This window comes from Carettochelys insculpta, chromosome 5 (assembly GCF_033958435.1).
Source record: "Carettochelys insculpta isolate YL-2023 chromosome 5, ASM3395843v1, whole genome shotgun sequence".
Taxonomy (NCBI): domain Eukaryota; kingdom Metazoa; phylum Chordata; order Testudines; family Carettochelyidae; genus Carettochelys; species Carettochelys insculpta.
Window position 1 is genome coordinate 95,389,770 of NC_134141.1, and position 16,418 is coordinate 95,406,187.

Below are 16,418 nucleotides of genomic sequence, written 5' to 3' on the forward strand. Positions count from 1 at the left end.
CAAGAAATGTCATGACATGTTGTGAACTGCACTGTCAGGGCTGATGCACCTCTGGATCAATTAAGGTGATTTAAACCTGAAATTAGCTAAATTATTTTGATCATGCAATTCTTAAATAAGCCTGTGCAATTTACAGAACTGTAGGAATATTTCTCTTTTGTTTGCACAGTTCTAAAAACCATGTCCAAAACCAAAATTTAAATAGCATGCATAACTAATTAAATCTTGATTTGGAGAAAGTCTAGCAGCTGAATTTACTTATCACTTCCACCTTTGTATTAAGAAAGCAACTTTTAAAGGAAGGAACTGTAACAAAGCTTGCTACGAGCATAAACTAAGTTATCTAAATTTCTCAATCTAGAGTAACTCTGGATACAGACATTTTACAGCAGCAGAGAAGTTCGGCCACCATTTTAATAAATGGGATTTATTATAGTGCACAAGGAAAGTCAGATGCACACCTCCGATCCGTGTGAAGGTTGCATCCTAGACCAACACTTAAAAAGATTCATTCCTCTAATTTTTAGGCAGGAAATATCTTCAGTGTTATGTATAATACAAATAGTCATGATGTAAAGTTTAAAAGATTTTGTATAAAGACTAATCCACATGACTACAAAAACCCACCAAAAACAATCCTGTCAATATTTAGCATGAATTCCCTTAAGAAAGCTGAACCAATTGGGGTCAGTCAACATCTAATGAGTTCTCATAGCAACAAGCATTTTTCACAAGTTATGAAGTACCTGAAAACAACAACAGAGAAAGCCGTGCTAGTTTATATACCATCAAAACAATAAAGTTGATAATTGTTTGCAATTCCACAGCACCTTCCCCTTTCTAGGATATCAAAATACTGTAGAAAACATTAAGCCTTACAACAATGTGTATAAAGCAGGCAAATATTTTTATTACTTTAAACAGCTGAGAAAAATGAGGCACCGATGTACAAGAACTGGAGGTCAGATGACAGTTTTGTGGGGATGCTGGGAACAGAATCTAAATTAGATCTCCTTACCACCAAAAACATGCACAAGGAAGAAAAGATGATCTTCTGACACAGTATCTCAGCTACTTGGTACTACATGCTATTCACTGGAAAAACGTTCATTTGAAACAACTGGATAAAGGATGAGTAACAATGGGAGCGTATCTAATGAGATTCCATTCTCAGGAATGAAATAAAAATACAAGGAGCTGTAGCAGAAAGCAGCACAGCAAGCATCCATGGCTGGAAGCTGAAACCAGACAGAGTCAAATTAGAAACAAAGCATGAGTTTTTAAAAGTTAGGAAGGTTAACCATTGGGCAATGGTAGATTCATCAGGTCTTCAGATCTTAAAGATTGGAAGCCTTTCTAGAAGATAGTGTGTAGATTTAGTGCAGGGATTACAGAAATATTTAACTTTGACATACAGGAGGTCAGACTACATTTAATGGCCTTTTCATTAATCCTAGACATTAAAATCAACTTTTTCTGCTTTGAGGTCAGATTATATAAATATCTTTATTTTTAATATTTCAAGGATGGTCAAGTTTGACCTCTTTACAATGTAATTTCAGACAATATTTTTAAACCATATACCCTAAAACTTAAAACAAAATTGTTAAAGAAAATTCAGAGTTTCACCACTTCCATGTTTATGATTTTAAGTGATTTGTCCACAAAGTACCTGATAACAGAAGCTGAGCAGCTGAACAAACTATACCCAAGGTGCTTATATGCACAAAGACAAACTGAAAGATCAAAACTTTTGCTAATTCCCTTCAGTTACAGTTCTATTACAGGTACTTTTGAGTACAGGTCACAGAAACATTCAGAGACATCTGATTTCCAAGTTGACTACATCTCTTTAAAACTTAGTTTTGTTCAAAACAAAGTCCTTTTAAAATTAAGACCATGTGTGTTAAAGCAGGATACATATGGCTTAATCCTCACTATTTATGGGATAAGTCTAACTTGTTTATGCTGCCCCACTTGCATCAGCCACAGTATCTCCTGAACAATAAAATTCAACAATTCAGGCAATAAAAAAATTTCATTTCCTTTGTTTGTAGAATGTTTTATATATGGATTCTGTCAATTTCATTATAGGAAAGTTACTTGACTTTACTTTTGGTTCAAGAAGGGGTGGGAGATGGCATGAAATTCACAGAATGCCCGCTTCTCACTTAAGTTTCTTCATTATTCTTTCTCCAGTAGTCATTTAACTACTACAACTTGTCTCTTGACCTGATGAGGCATATCACAAGATGTCTCAGTTTTCTAGTTTCAGTGCAAATCAAGGACAAAATATACACTGAGCTGCTTCTTTGTCTTCTGCTTCTACTATAGTTTAGAAATTGTGATTTTTCAGGGGAACTTTTATTTTTGAGCTAACAATGCATATTAGTATTCCAGCAGTATTTACAAAATTAAGTTGGAAGTTATTCAGAGCTTGCCTACACTGCCACTTTACTGCACTATAACATTTTGGGTTTAGGGTCTGAAAAAAACAAACAAACAAACAAACATGCTCCTTCCTCCTCCTCCACCAACTCAGCAAGTTACAGCACTGTGCAGAGCCATTGTAAAAAGGATCCCAGTGCTGTTAGCTCCTCCCACTTATGGAGGTGGTTTATCTATAGTGCTGGGAAAGGTCTATGGGACAGAGTTGTACAGTGGAGTGGGCAATTTCTGCAGGGTGACCCATGGCAAGAATTTTGGTAAGTAGGCTGCGCTTTTCTATTGTATTAACGAAAATCAATCCCATTTCAATGTCTTCAAATGAATTTTCATTTTTTGTTCCTTCATTTGTTTTGTTCATAAATGGAGTAACTTTTTTGCTGGTGGGATCAAGGGGAACAGACCATGTTTGAGAGAAAGCAGCATGTGTATCTCTCATGTAGTGAACGGCCTCATTCTCTTTCACAGGGCTAGTGTATGGGGGAAACGTGACAAATTTCTCTTACCTAGACAAGATCTCTAATCATTCATATAGCCTTTGAGCAAATTGGGAAATGGCTCTTTCCTTTCAAAGCAACTGTAACTGTGACTCATTTAAGATTCTACTTAAGCTGAGTCAGCCTCTTGTGGTTGTAAACAGCAAGATCCATGGACACAGGATCCAGGAGAAGACAATCCAGCTGGTAGAAAGGCTGCACCTTCTTTTTTTAGGCCTGACAATTTGACGAATTGAGTCCCGAGTTTTAAGGCAGAAAAATCTGTTTTGATTTTATTCACTGGATCTAATTACCAAGGCAACATTACACAGATCTCAACCCCTCTGGTATGCCTGCCAGAAACACTTTCCTTCTGGGAGGCGACCAGTATGGCTTTGCTGCCCTCTCCTTCAGGACTGCAAGCAACATTAAACTCCGTAGTCAAGACCATACAATGCTATATGATAAGGCTTTGAAAAACATACTACAAACTTTGTTGAGAATGCCAGGATTCTGGCATAGATGTTTAATGTAACTTCTGTGTTCACTCTGGAATAGTCAAATCTTGAGATTCACTGCCTGAGCCCCCAAACTAGCCACTTACAGCTAATAGGATGGCTGACACCCCAAGCAGAGCCACTCCTCAAGCCAGCCCCCAAGATTGTTCACAGTGATGTCACAGGCAATGACAAAGAGCATAGGCAGCTAGGCTCAGAACTATAGAGACCTGATGACTTGACAGTGTCAGTCAAAGCTATAGGACTGATCCAGTAATGGCTCACTTTGAACTGTTGTTGCAGATGTGATAGCCTCGAGAGCGGTGCAAGAATAGTAGATCAGTTTATAAAGGCCCTAGCAAAATCTTTAACCAGAGAACTCAATCAGGAATTTCCAGCCTTTGAAACAGATCAGTGACATCCTTTCACTGATGGCTAAAAAGGTTTTGAAGAAGTTCCAAGAAGCATCTTTCGTCTTGCAATGTCTTTTTCTTATAGTCTCTTTTCCAAAATACCCCTATACTTTTTCCTATGGAACATCATGATGCTTACAATAATTTGTGAGCATTCATATCGATGTATGATATTGCAGGACAGGCCACCACCCGCAAAAGCAACTCCTCTGCATATGTAAAATACTCTCACTCTGGCCAACATTGCATGAAGCACTTAAAGGGTCCAAAGGGATCCATTTCAAGTGCTATTTAGTTCAAGAGGGACTTATGAAACAAACCTCTAGAGATGGGTAAAAGAAAAGCCTTTAAGTCAAAAAGGACTTGTTGTGCAAACTTTTGGAGGAGTAGTACTGAAGCTTTACCACCATATTATATAAAGTGTTTTATCAACTCCTGTCTGTGGTTTTACCACCTATCAAAAAAGAACACACCTCTATTCACTACCAAAATTAACATTTCCAGCAAAGCTAACCATTCAATTCACATACAATAACCAGGCAATTATAGTGCAAGGTGATAGCAGTAGGACAGAATTATAGCCTCGACTAAGGAGGTCCTACTGCAGTTTCACAGAAGTCAAAAACTATAGTCAGAGTGCTAAAAAAAAAGGAGACGACTCATGCAAATTTCTCAACCTTCTTTCACTTGGATATTGCTGTTCAGGAGAGTTTGTTTTTGACAAATGGTGTTAGAAAAATCTTGGGAAAGTCTGTAATACTCCAGGATTTCCCTAGCTTATGGCAAGAAGAATCTTCTTGGCTTTTCTACTGCCACCCCAGTGCTGAGGGGAAAAAAAAAAGCATAGAATTATCTCGGCTGGTGGAGAGGAATCAGGACCAGCAGAGGACAGGATACAAACACTAATCACAAAACATTAAAGTGTTAGATTGGTGCTGCTATCTGTCCATCAGCTAACTTAAACAAACACAGCTAGGAATTAGATTTTTGCAGCTGGATGATAGTTTGTACTATGGACTACATATATGAGTTGAAGGCATTAAAAAGTACAGTTTAATTAGTAGACTGAGTGGAGGTGGAAAAATTCTTTATCCAGAACAATACAGTTCCAACCATATTAGACAAATTAAAATCTGCTCTCTGTACTACACTACCAACTCTCAATCATTTCAAGAACTGAACAAGCATACCAACTTTGGACTTTTTTCCAGCATCAGAGAGATCACTAGCTTTAGCTTCAGCTTTAGAACAGAAGACTGGCATTAAAAGTCATCTGGGAACTAAATAAAAATCAATCTTTCACCAGTTTAAAAACTCCTCAGCACATTAAAACAAACAACTTGGTCTAATCGACATGGACCTGGAGATATTCAGAACATTCCAAAAGAGGACTAGGCTAACAAAAATGAAAAAAAAAACTGAGTCCTGGTTCCTAAAGTAGTTGAAACAAAAACACCCAGACTCCATAAATATGATTTATTCTTTGTTGGTCAGAAATCAAGCTTTCCTCTACTAAACATGACTGTTTTTCTTCTGATCTGCCAGGAAAAATATTTCCTCTTGCTGATTCTGAACAAAGCTTATTTTGAGGACATTCATTGTTGAAGACTAATATTAAATGCTTTGACAGAGCCTTAATAAAAATGTCAGATTATACCAACAACAAATACCCGCAAGAGAAACCAACTCATTTTTAGACATTTAGCAATTTTTTCCAGTTTTCAATTTGTTAAAAGATCAAGATATAACACAGAAAGCAATGTAAATAAATTCCACCTTCTTGGGGAAAAAAAGATTAAAGTGTGCATTCATTGCACAATTGGCTGAAATGCTTTTACATTTTATGTCATTTGCATGGCTCTGTAAGAGCATCAATACACATTTAAATAGCTTAAAAGAGTGACAGATGCAGAGATCTGCTAGAGCCCCTCCACCCATTTACTCTGTTAACTAGCTAACAGTAACATTTAACCAGTTAACCAAACCAACAGGATTTTACATCCCTACTGAGCACCACCCCAACCACCAGTCTCCAAAGAGCGTAGGTATGTAATTTTCATCAGCACATTTTCACTCACGAATTCCATACCTAAAAGTCAGTTCTGCCCATCATCCTGCTGCTTTGCAAGATTCGCCTACTGCTACCTCTATTCTTACTGCTCTCCTGGACATGCCACAGGCCCTTTTTCCTCCTGCGCTCTTCCTCACCTCCATTCTCTCTTAGAGATGCAGCTGGCTAGAGATAATTCTACTCTCTAATCATCCCAAACCCACCAGTCCCATTCTGGAAAAAAAGAAGTTACTGGGGCTACTACTGCTTACTGTCACCCCTCCACCCCCACCAGACATTAAAGAAAATTTTCAGTCAGTCATATTACAACCCCCCCACATTTAGTTATGGAAAGAAACCAAACTGCATCCAAATTTCAAAGGGTTTAAGATGGTGACATTTCACACCAAAACTCTCCTCTGAAAGTAGGGATTGTGTCACATTAGGTGCAGTTTAAAAAGCAAACCCAACTGTGGAATAGCTACTAGAGCTGGCTGAAACATTTTTTCTGAAATAAGTTTTCACAAAAAAAAAAATCCTCCACCACCACATACGCTGTATCCTCAAATTTATTCAGTTTTGATTAGACATCTTTGGTTCAAACTTTTTATTAAGACGACTGAAAAAGGCATTTTCCTCATTTTCTATAGAATAGCAACAATGGTTTGGAATGTGTAAGATCCAGACCGAGATCCCTGCTTTAAACTTAATAAGGCATTGCTAAATCACATATAGGATCGCGACCTGAACCTGGATCTCCCACATCTCAAACCAATGACCTCAGCAGGCTATAGACACACACCCTACTTCCACAAATCAAAAATCTCAGGTTGCGTCAGAAAACAGGTTTCTGACACAGTTACAGTTGTGGTAGCATCTGAAATGTTTCATTTCCATTCTAATGTGGAAGGAAAGTTTTGGCAAAATAGAATTTTCATCTTACAGTCACGCTCCAGACATTACCATAATGCCTCCAGAATAAGGTAAACTGTGCTGACAATTAAAAAAAAAAATCTAAAAAAATCCTTTTCTTTGTCTTTACCTTGTATTATTTCAACTAAAGTCATGTTATGTTGTTTACTCTGCCATTTATTTGGTTTCAATGATTAAACCAAAGTAAAGGTTGCAACTCTCAAATCTGGTGTTCTCTCACTTGGCAACACCGCTCATCCAGTAGGACCATGGATGTTGCCCACTAGTCATCTCGTATCTGGCAAGTGCGGGAGTCCCAGCTGGGCTGGGAGCAGCACCCCTGCTTGCCCCATGGCTGTGAGGCAAGAGGCTGCTGCAGGTTCAAGAGCCAGAGAGCTGCTTCCGCACCACAGAAGCAGGAGCTGAAGGATGCAGCAGGCCAGAACCAGAGCCCCCACTTACCCTACAGCAGCAGGGACAGGACGCTGAGATGGAGTCAGGCACCAGAGCCCACACCTGCTCCACAGCAGCAAGGACTGGGAGCCCCGACTTGTCCTGTAGCAGTAGGGGCTGGATGCTGCCATGGGGCCAGGACACTGAGCGTCCACCGCCCCATGGCAGCAGGGGCATGGGAGGCTGCTGCAGACTTGTGCTGGAGACCCTGCCAGCTGGGGAGGCTGCTAAGGGTCTGGAAGCTGGAGCCCCCACCTGCCCTGTGACATGGAGGTGGGGGAGTGCAGGGGGTGGCTACAGCTTTGTGGTAGGCCCTGGGAACCTGGGCTTGTCCACCTTCCCTTGTCCAGCAAATTCTCATGTTCGGGACATGTCAGGTCCCAAGCATGCTGGATAAGGGAGGTGCAACCTGCAGTTAGTTTCACTCTGAAAATATAACAAAAATTTAGGTCTCAAATATTTGAGAAAATTTTTAAACAAGCTCATTTTTATTGATCTTAAAATTGAAGAAAAGCAGGGATTTGCCAAAACTAAGTTTTTGATCTAAATCATGATTTCCCAAACTGGGGGGTGTGAAGAAATTCCAAGGAGGCACAAGGCAACCCAGCGCCCCCCCTCATAATTTCCCCCACCCAAAGAAAGAGCCGGCCTTTGCTTCCAGCTCTCAGCTTCTGCCATTTTACGTGAGTGACCCAGCACAGCTGCTATAAAAAGTAGGCAGCCAGCAAAGACCCACGTGGAGCTAGCCACCTCCTGTAAAAGGTGAGAAAGTGTGGGTTGGGGGGAGGAGTGAGAAGAGGGGTTAGATGGGGGGCTGAGGGTGCCTGACTCAGGTGACAGGGATGGGGTAAGAGCCAGGGGCTGGTGGTGCCTGGTTTGTGGGAGGGGAGGCTCTCAAGCAGCCAGCCAGCTTGTGGGACTGGGCAGCTGGCCCCAGCATCATGGGGCTCAGGTGGCTCGCCCCCACAATGCAGAGCTTGAGCAGCTGGCACAGGGCTCAGGCAGCTGGCCAATTGAGGCTGCACCAGGTACCCGAAAATGGCCAAAAAAAACTATTTGTGCTTATTTTTTACTTTAAATAGCATTTTTCTATCAAGTTTGTTTTTATTTTAAGTTATGAATTGAGTTTTTGTTAAAAAGGGGGTTGGATGGTGGTAAAGAAGAGGTGGGGGGCATGAGGGTTTCTCAAAAAAATCAACATGGGGGCTTGATGCCAAAAAGTTTGGGAACCATTAATCTAAATCAAGCTGATTTCCCCAGCAGCTTAAGTTTTTTCAAGATGGCCATACCCCAGTGGTGTTACTTATACCAATTCCTATCTTGTGGAATAGCACACCTCTTCCTCCAATTTAAAGCAGGCCAGGAAAGGATTGTTAAGTTAGGTTTGCCACCTTTGTTTTCTTTTAACATAAAAAGAAGGTCTTAAAATAATGGAGGGTAGCGAATTTGAGTTAGAGAATATTAAGCATACAAGCTTGATTTTCCTCAGTTTTGCTAGAGCTCTTGAGATTTCACGCCTTAACTAAAGGAAAGAGGAGTGGAGTATTTAAGCAATTTTTTCCTCAGAGGACTTCAATAAATGTCAAAAACCCAAAGCTTTAAAACATGGACAAAAAAATCCAAATCCTTCTCAATAGCACAGCATTTAATTTATGTCTGTTGTGTTGTTAATTTCACTGTTCTCACCAGATACAATGAAGTCTTCCATAGGCAAGACCTGATTTTCTAATGTAAACAAGTGAAATTTAAAAAAAAAAAAAAAAAAAAAAAAAAAAAAAAAAAATCAGTTCTTTGTAATAAAATCACAAAGAAACAAAGACACACACAGTCATTTGCTCTCTGGCCCTTCCCAGGTCACCTTAAAGAAAGCCGTGAGAATAAATGTAATCTTAAAACCAATGCTGTAAACCCCTGATTTACACATAGGTTGCATTCCTGGACAATTCCTGGGAGCAGAGGGGAGCCAGGATGCCACCTGGTTCCCAACTCCCTACCACTCCTGGGTATCAGGAAACTGACCGGTGTTGCACTGGTCAGTTTTCCAGCTCCCACAAGCAGAGGGGAGCCAGGAGCCACCTGGTTCCCACTCCCTGCCACTCAATTTTAATCTGCGTTAATCCAAGTATCGGTCAAGTTGAAAAGTGCGTAAATAGGAGTTTTACTGTATCAAGAGGAAAAAAAAAGGAAAGACCAAGTACTTAATTTTGAAAAGAAAAAGATGTGAAGGAAGAACTTATTTATCAGATACACATGTGCATGGAGGGGCATTTCTAGATAGTAACAGTTGGGTTTTCTAAGTATACTTGGATAACAGACATCTAAACTTTGGAGCACCTTAAACAACCTTGGAAGAGCATTTACCATTGGAGTTCCCATTCTGCTTCAAACAATGTGCACACAGACAATATAGACTCTAAACTTTGTCTTGGAAGTTGTCAAGTTTTTACATAAAAAACTATAAAAATCAATATATGCACTATCAACACCAGCTGCTCCTAGAAGACCGGGGGAGGTTTGGATGGACCAGGTGAAGGACCTCTCCATCCCTATTCCTTATCCCACTTACTTAAGAGAAGCACTTCACTCTTCTGTAATCAAACCAGGTATATACTAAACAAGTGAACCAGCTGAAATAAGCCAACTGATTTTAAAATCTTATTAAACCAGCACATTTCTCTAGTAAAGAACACATTAGATTGTAGCTAACTGGATGTAGTTGACCAAAATCTAGAGTCATTTAGCAAAATGCATTTGTACACAAAGCTTAAGAACCTAATGTGAGGATGACTCAACAGAAGAGTGCTGCATCTCTATACAAGAATTATAACACCATCAGTCTTAAAGTTTGTGAGGCATTAGTGCTGTGACTATTACTATAATATTTCACCACCTTTTATGTATCTTTTTATGAATTCCACCTGCTTCTCTTTCCTTACTTCTCCCCTTATATATTCTCACACCCACCCATACTCCGGTTTCCCTTTCTTTTTGCTGTTTACTTCTTTTATACATACAAAAGGACACTCCAAACAGAAAGTTAGGAAAAAATGACCAGTTTTATTCCACTTCAAGTGTACACCTGCAGCACCTTACAGAGAAGATAATTAAATCCCAATCTACTTCTCTATGGAGACAGGTCAAACTGCTTGTTATTGCACTAAATACTTCAGCTATTAACTATCTAGTTTTAAACACCCATCTAGGCTGTGTTAAACAGAAGCCATTGTATTTATGTAAAATGACGGAAAGAGGAATTGAGTGCATATGGATACTGAAGGCAGTAGAGAATTGCCATGAATGCAGCAGCCAGCCTGCATACTACCGCCTCAATTTGGGAAGGCGGCCAACTCTGGAGCTGCCCATACGTATTATGAAGGATAAATGAATGGCCTGTAGCATCACACCAATTCAGGCACCACAGTCCATGATAATCAATGACTGATGTCATAAGCGCTGTCAAGATAGACTAATAGCAAAACACTACCACAACATTCAGATTTTTGTGATGATATATTGTTGCATCATTTTATAACCCAACTGCTCACTACACAGGCCTATCACAACTAATCCTCCCCAAAGAAGAACATAAGCTCAGATTCATAAAAATTAAACACAAAACAAAAATAGGTAACTCCAAAAGACAGTGAGAGATGTACCTATGGCCAATGTGTCCTATTCATATTTATTTTACAACGAATCACGTCAGACTGACAGACAGTAAAGCAAAATCTTGAAATTTATAAAAAAATCCAAACTGCAAAAACAGGACATCTGGCTCAACCTCACTATATAGTCGCTGCGTCCCAATAAACTGTTTGTGTTGGCTCTTTAAGCCTTATCTAATGATAAAAACTTATATCTGGTATTGCTCATTTGCTTACTACAATATAAACAAATAAGCTGTACCAGCATAAAAACTCGTTTATAGCAACATGACTACATGCCCTATGGGGGGGGGGGGGGTGAGCAAACTTTTTACACTGAGCCCCACTTTTCACCCCTGCAATTAGTAGGGCCCCTCCAACCTGTCTAATGTAATCCAAACCAAAGAAAAATTCACAAATGTCCACAGGTAAGAAAAACCTTTTGGCATGTGTAAGAAAATAAGTATGTAAATTGTAAAAACTGTTAATCAGCATATAAATTTGAACACAAAAGCTGTAGTTGTTACTACAGGACAGCTTCATACTACACCCAATACATATGCATGCAAAGCAGGATACTTAGCTCTCAAGCGAGATTATCCTGGAATCTTAAATTAGGGCGCAGTAATGAAAAGAAAAGCTCTCCCACTGCCAGCAACTATGAAGATGTGAAGAAAGGAGTCAGTTTTCAAAAAGTGAAGAGCACCTGGCTATATACCAGACAGAGAACCATGGTAGAAACATATAGACAAAGGGGAAAAAAAAAAAAAAAAAAATCACTTCTCACAAATAACGTCCCTTAGTGAGAAAGGGCTTAACAATTAGAAAAAAAGATGAAGAAACTGCAGAACCACTGAAAGTAGCTTGAACAGCATTAAGGATTTTCCTGGTGCTATTAGTTTTAAATGGAAGATGCTTATATAGTCCACTGATCAGTAGTAATCAATTTACGTAATAAAGAAACATAAAGCTTTAAAAAAATTCAGCCGTAAGTGATTTTTTACTTACTTGAAGCAATACAGTAAAGTTACAATAACTGAAAAATTTAAAAAAGGAGTATTTCCAGTTTCAAATTTCCTTAAACATTTACAGTACTTTGTATATAAAGCCCATTTCACAATTTACACTGTATAATCAAACACCCAATCATTTCATTAACTCTATTGTTAAGAGGACCATGAGTCAGTATACAGCCCAGCTAGTTTCAGTGGAGTTCCTCTCAAGCACACAGCTTCACCTATCCAGAACTTATTACAAGATCAGATCTTTGATCATCTTCTCCTGATTGCATGCACTAAGCAAAGGAAGAAATTAACACTTGGGAGCAAAATAACCCACATAGGCAAATTAGTATAAAAACCCCACAAAACTTGACCATGGGATTTGGAAGAAGGTAGAGTATCTTATATTATCCAGAACCAAGACTAGACTACAATGACTCAATAATGATAGTGAACATAACAGATTTTGATTCAGCAAATACCAAATGAAAGCATTTCAACAATTACACTTCTCACTATAGTTAGTACAAAGGTCCTACAGACCTCAAATTATTCTGATCACACAGGAACCTGCACACAGGCCTTATGGAGTAGGTCTATTTAAAATAACAACGTACATTCCTGATCAAAATACTGCCTACAGAAAAAGGTATTCCAAGCCTGTCATCTCAGCACAGACAGCTTCACATTCATTTAAAAATACTAGGGCTTCCCTTCAAGGCACTATCCCAGATCCCATTTTTGAGCTCTCGAGGAGATTTAAAATTAGTAACAGCCAACAAATGTTGAAGAGCTTTAAAGGGAAAATTATAAAATATGGCCACTTCAGTAAAGTTGGTAAATTACAAATAGTGCTTCAATTATTTCAACATAGCTCAACCTTTACATATAAAATACAAAATTACAGTTGAATAAAGTTACCACTGACTTTTGAACTAGGTTGTTTTGTCCATCTTAATTTTTTCTTGAGGCAGTAGTGGATCTGTTGAAAGCAAACCTGCAGAAAAAGTAAAATATTGAAGTATTTGTACACAGCTTTATTCATTTATTGTAAGAAAGCTACCCCATATTTCCAGTGGAAAAAAGGAACAACAATAAATTTAACAAAGATGTGAAAATTAACAATAAAAAGTTGAAAAGGTGAATTAAGCAGCCTATTGGTATCTAAATGATAAGAAATCAAGAGGGCTTTCAGGAACTAAACAGAGGATCAAAACCCATCACATTACAGTATTCTGAATACAGCTTAATAAAAAGTCAAACTGCTTAAACAAATGTTATATCAGAAGTTGAGCATGGACAAACTACTGTCTCTACCCTCAACTTTGAACATACTCCAAGAATCAATTTACCTACATAACACAAAACTATATAAGCTTTTATCACTTCAAACCTCACAAAAAGTTTATGTACCAAGAATTTCATTCTATTTGTTTGCTGATCAACCATCTTAGTCAAAGGCATTAACTTCTTGATGTTCAGTACACAATGTATACAATGTATCAGAAGAGTAGCCTTGTTAGGCTGTATCTCCAAAAATAATGAGAAGTCCTGTGACACCTCATATTTTTTGGAGCATCAGTTTTTGTGGGCAAAGACCCACTTGGTCAGATGCATCCTTGCCCACAAAAACTTATGCTCCAAAAAATTTGTTAAGTTTATGAGGTGCCATCGGACTTCTCATTGTTGCAATGCACACAAAGATACAGACTAGCTAAAAATTCAAACAGCATACAGTTTAAAGCAAATCCTTAATGTCACATAAAACTTTCTCTAGTTAAGATTTCTGCAATAGCTTCCAATATTTAGATATTTTGATAGCTAAACACTAAAAATAAAAACTAGACTGTGAGCTCATTTGAAGGCTTTCAAAAATAGCTTAACATTTGCTGTGTATGGAACATTATTTATACTTCCACTGATGGTATAGTTTACTCAAGTGAATACTGATTCATGCATAATGCAATACTTACAAAATCCAACAGGCCTGCACCAGGTGTTAGTTCTGGGTAATTTGTATTTTCCAGTTTGTTTTCCTTGAAATAACAACCCAAAGTCCTTGAAGATTCTACATCTATTAGATGGAGTTCACCACTTAGAAATCAACTACCCATCGTTCTCATTTACAGCCTTCACAAATCTATTTCCAAAATTTGTCAGCTGTTTTAAGAAGCTTGTTCTATCTTTGTGCAGTCTCTTTTCTTTACTACTCCATGTACAGCTCACTATAATGAGCATCGGCTCCTGATGAAATAAATATAAACTTTTATGACACCAAGAGTAAAACTGAAAAGCCAAATTTCACATCTGAACTGAAGAATGTTTCTAAGCTTCAGCTTACAGAGGCATCTGCAAACAATGGCTATCTGGATACCACCATGTTGATTGTTAGCCACATTTTACAAAAAAAAAATAAAAATCAAATCAAACAAAACATGAGAGAAAAGAAAAACAAAGTTCTATGAATCTCTTCATTCAGAAAACAGGTTTCATTGTAAAGTAAAAAAAGAGGCTGACAGAATATTTAAAAAGTAAAATCAAGGTAAAAATATCTGCCATGAAACTATTTAGTTGTGTTTTAACAGCAACACAAGAATTACATGTAATGTAATCTAAAACCAGTTATGCATACAACTCAAATGTGTCTTAGCTGGTGCCTGAAATTTTTTTTAATTAGGAAAAAAATACCCCTTAAATTTGACAACAGAAATATACTGTCTTGTACAGGAGATTAAGACATTTAACCAATTATCCATTCCATGTGGACAAAAGTATCCACAGATGATTTCTCTCGTATTTTTGAGTAGAGAAATTCAAGACTTCCCACGCTTTCAATTTACTTCTTAGATGTCTTCTGATGGTTTCAGAAGTCTTTTGAGTAGGAAATAACTGAACAAATCATAATAGCAGGTCGATTTCCAGTTATTTTTCCCCCTCTTCAACTGAAGCAAAGGCTGTAGCATCCACCTTTCTCCTCCACAAGAGCTGTAGCAATAGGCTCTAAATATCCAGAGCAGCCTTTATAATCCAAACTCCCTACAGGAAGAAGGGGAAAGAAAATCCGTGTTACTTTCTAAACGTTCAGTTATGTATTTGCTTGTAAAAATACTCTCCCGTCTTTTTACAAATAATAGTGTTCATAAGGATCAAGTCGACCTTCATTCACAGGACTGAAAAAGAAGCACAATACCAATAAATATGCTGCGCACGCCGAAGTTTCTCCTTGCTAATACAACCAGCCGTTTGCTCCGGCACCAACCAGGAAGACACAGATGTCTCATTTTATACAATAACACGTTACGCCAAAAGAGGAAGCGGATGCTAGGTTAAAGATGCCAAAGAAAAAAGCCTCGAGACATTAAAGCGCTCCTTGGGAAATCCCGCCCGCACTCCCACTAGGGCAGAGACATAAACAGGAGTAAGGACGCCTCGGCTGCAGTCGGGATTAGCTCACACGCCGACGTGAGCGATCGGGATGCGTTTGTTTTCAAGGCATCGGTGGAAGCGTCTGTACTGCCGCCACCCCCAGCTACACACACGCCCCGGGAACCAGAAGGAACTCGCCCCGAGGGACAGGCCTGGAGGCGTCGCACGCCGGACGTGGCTGGAAGACGCTTAAATGTTCACTCCGGGGCTGCTGCTGCCCCTCCTCCCAGCACTTGCTGGCTCAACCAGCCCCAACCCCGGCCCGGGCCAACCGCGGGGTTCAACACCTGAAGCCACATGCCCCGCGGCTGCTCGGTCATGGGGAGATGGGACCCCAGCAAGGGGGCGTCCGAAAAGGGTGACGGGGGGCAAGAGAGACTCTCCCCGTGGCAGGAAGTCCCCAAGGCCACTCGAGCTCAGGAGCCTCACACCAGGCGGCAAGGGGCCCTTACTGCCAGGCTGCCCCTCAACACAGCCGCGCTCCCCTTCTCCAGACCGGCCCGGACCCCCAACACGCCACGGCATGGAGGCCACCAGCCCCCTCCCCAACAGGGATTCCCCTCCGCGGAGCTCTCTGCCCCGCCGCCAGCGGAGCCCACCTTCGCCCCCCTGCCGCAGGCCGTACCCAGCTGGCTGGTCCGGGCGGCGCAGGCAGAGAGCAGAGGGTCCCGGATTTGAAAGCTCCTTTTGCCGCTTCTCCGCACACAACTCGCCTCGCTCCCAAAATGGCGCCGCTCCGAGCCGCAATGCTCTGCGCCCCAAACCTCGCGAGAGTCCGCGCGCCCGGCCGACGCCACGGGACAGGCCCCAGCAAGCCAGCCACCCGCCAGGCAAAAGGGGAGGAGTTTCAAGAGGCGCCGACGGCCCGCGCCGTGGAGGAGTTTCAAGGCACCCCAGCCGTCTGCTCCGCCCCTCCCCCACCGCGCCACCTGAGCCAGCGGGGAGCCCCCCGCGCTGTGACGTCATCCGGAAAAATCCCGAACGTTCGGAGAACAGCTGAAAGGGAATCCCCAGCGCGCGCCGTCTGCCTCTGATCCGGGAATGGGGAGTCCCCGACCGCGGCTCACCCTAGTAGGGCGTAACAGGAAGATCCTATTAATC

At 40.4% G+C, this 16,418-nt stretch overlaps 1 protein-coding gene across 3 annotated transcripts in view; it reads right to left on the reverse strand.

Annotated features, from left to right (window-relative positions):
• Positions 1-16,058, reverse strand: part of GPBP1 (GC-rich promoter binding protein 1) — a 56,910-nt gene extending 40,852 nt beyond the window's left edge. Inside the window, exons 1-4 of one of the 3 annotated variants that reach the window (XM_074995552.1) lie at positions 15,943-16,058; positions 14,732-14,927; positions 13,865-14,135; positions 12,820-12,888 (exon numbers count right to left, since the gene is read on the reverse strand). The gene's annotated coding sequence lies outside the window, so the exon portion shown is untranslated. Of the gene's footprint in view, positions 1-12,819; positions 12,889-13,864; positions 14,928-15,916 lie in introns of all 3 variants that reach the window. The other 2 variants (XM_074995550.1, XM_074995551.1) reach the window with 2 other exon arrangements.
• Between the last annotated feature and the right edge of the window lie 360 nt (positions 16,059-16,418).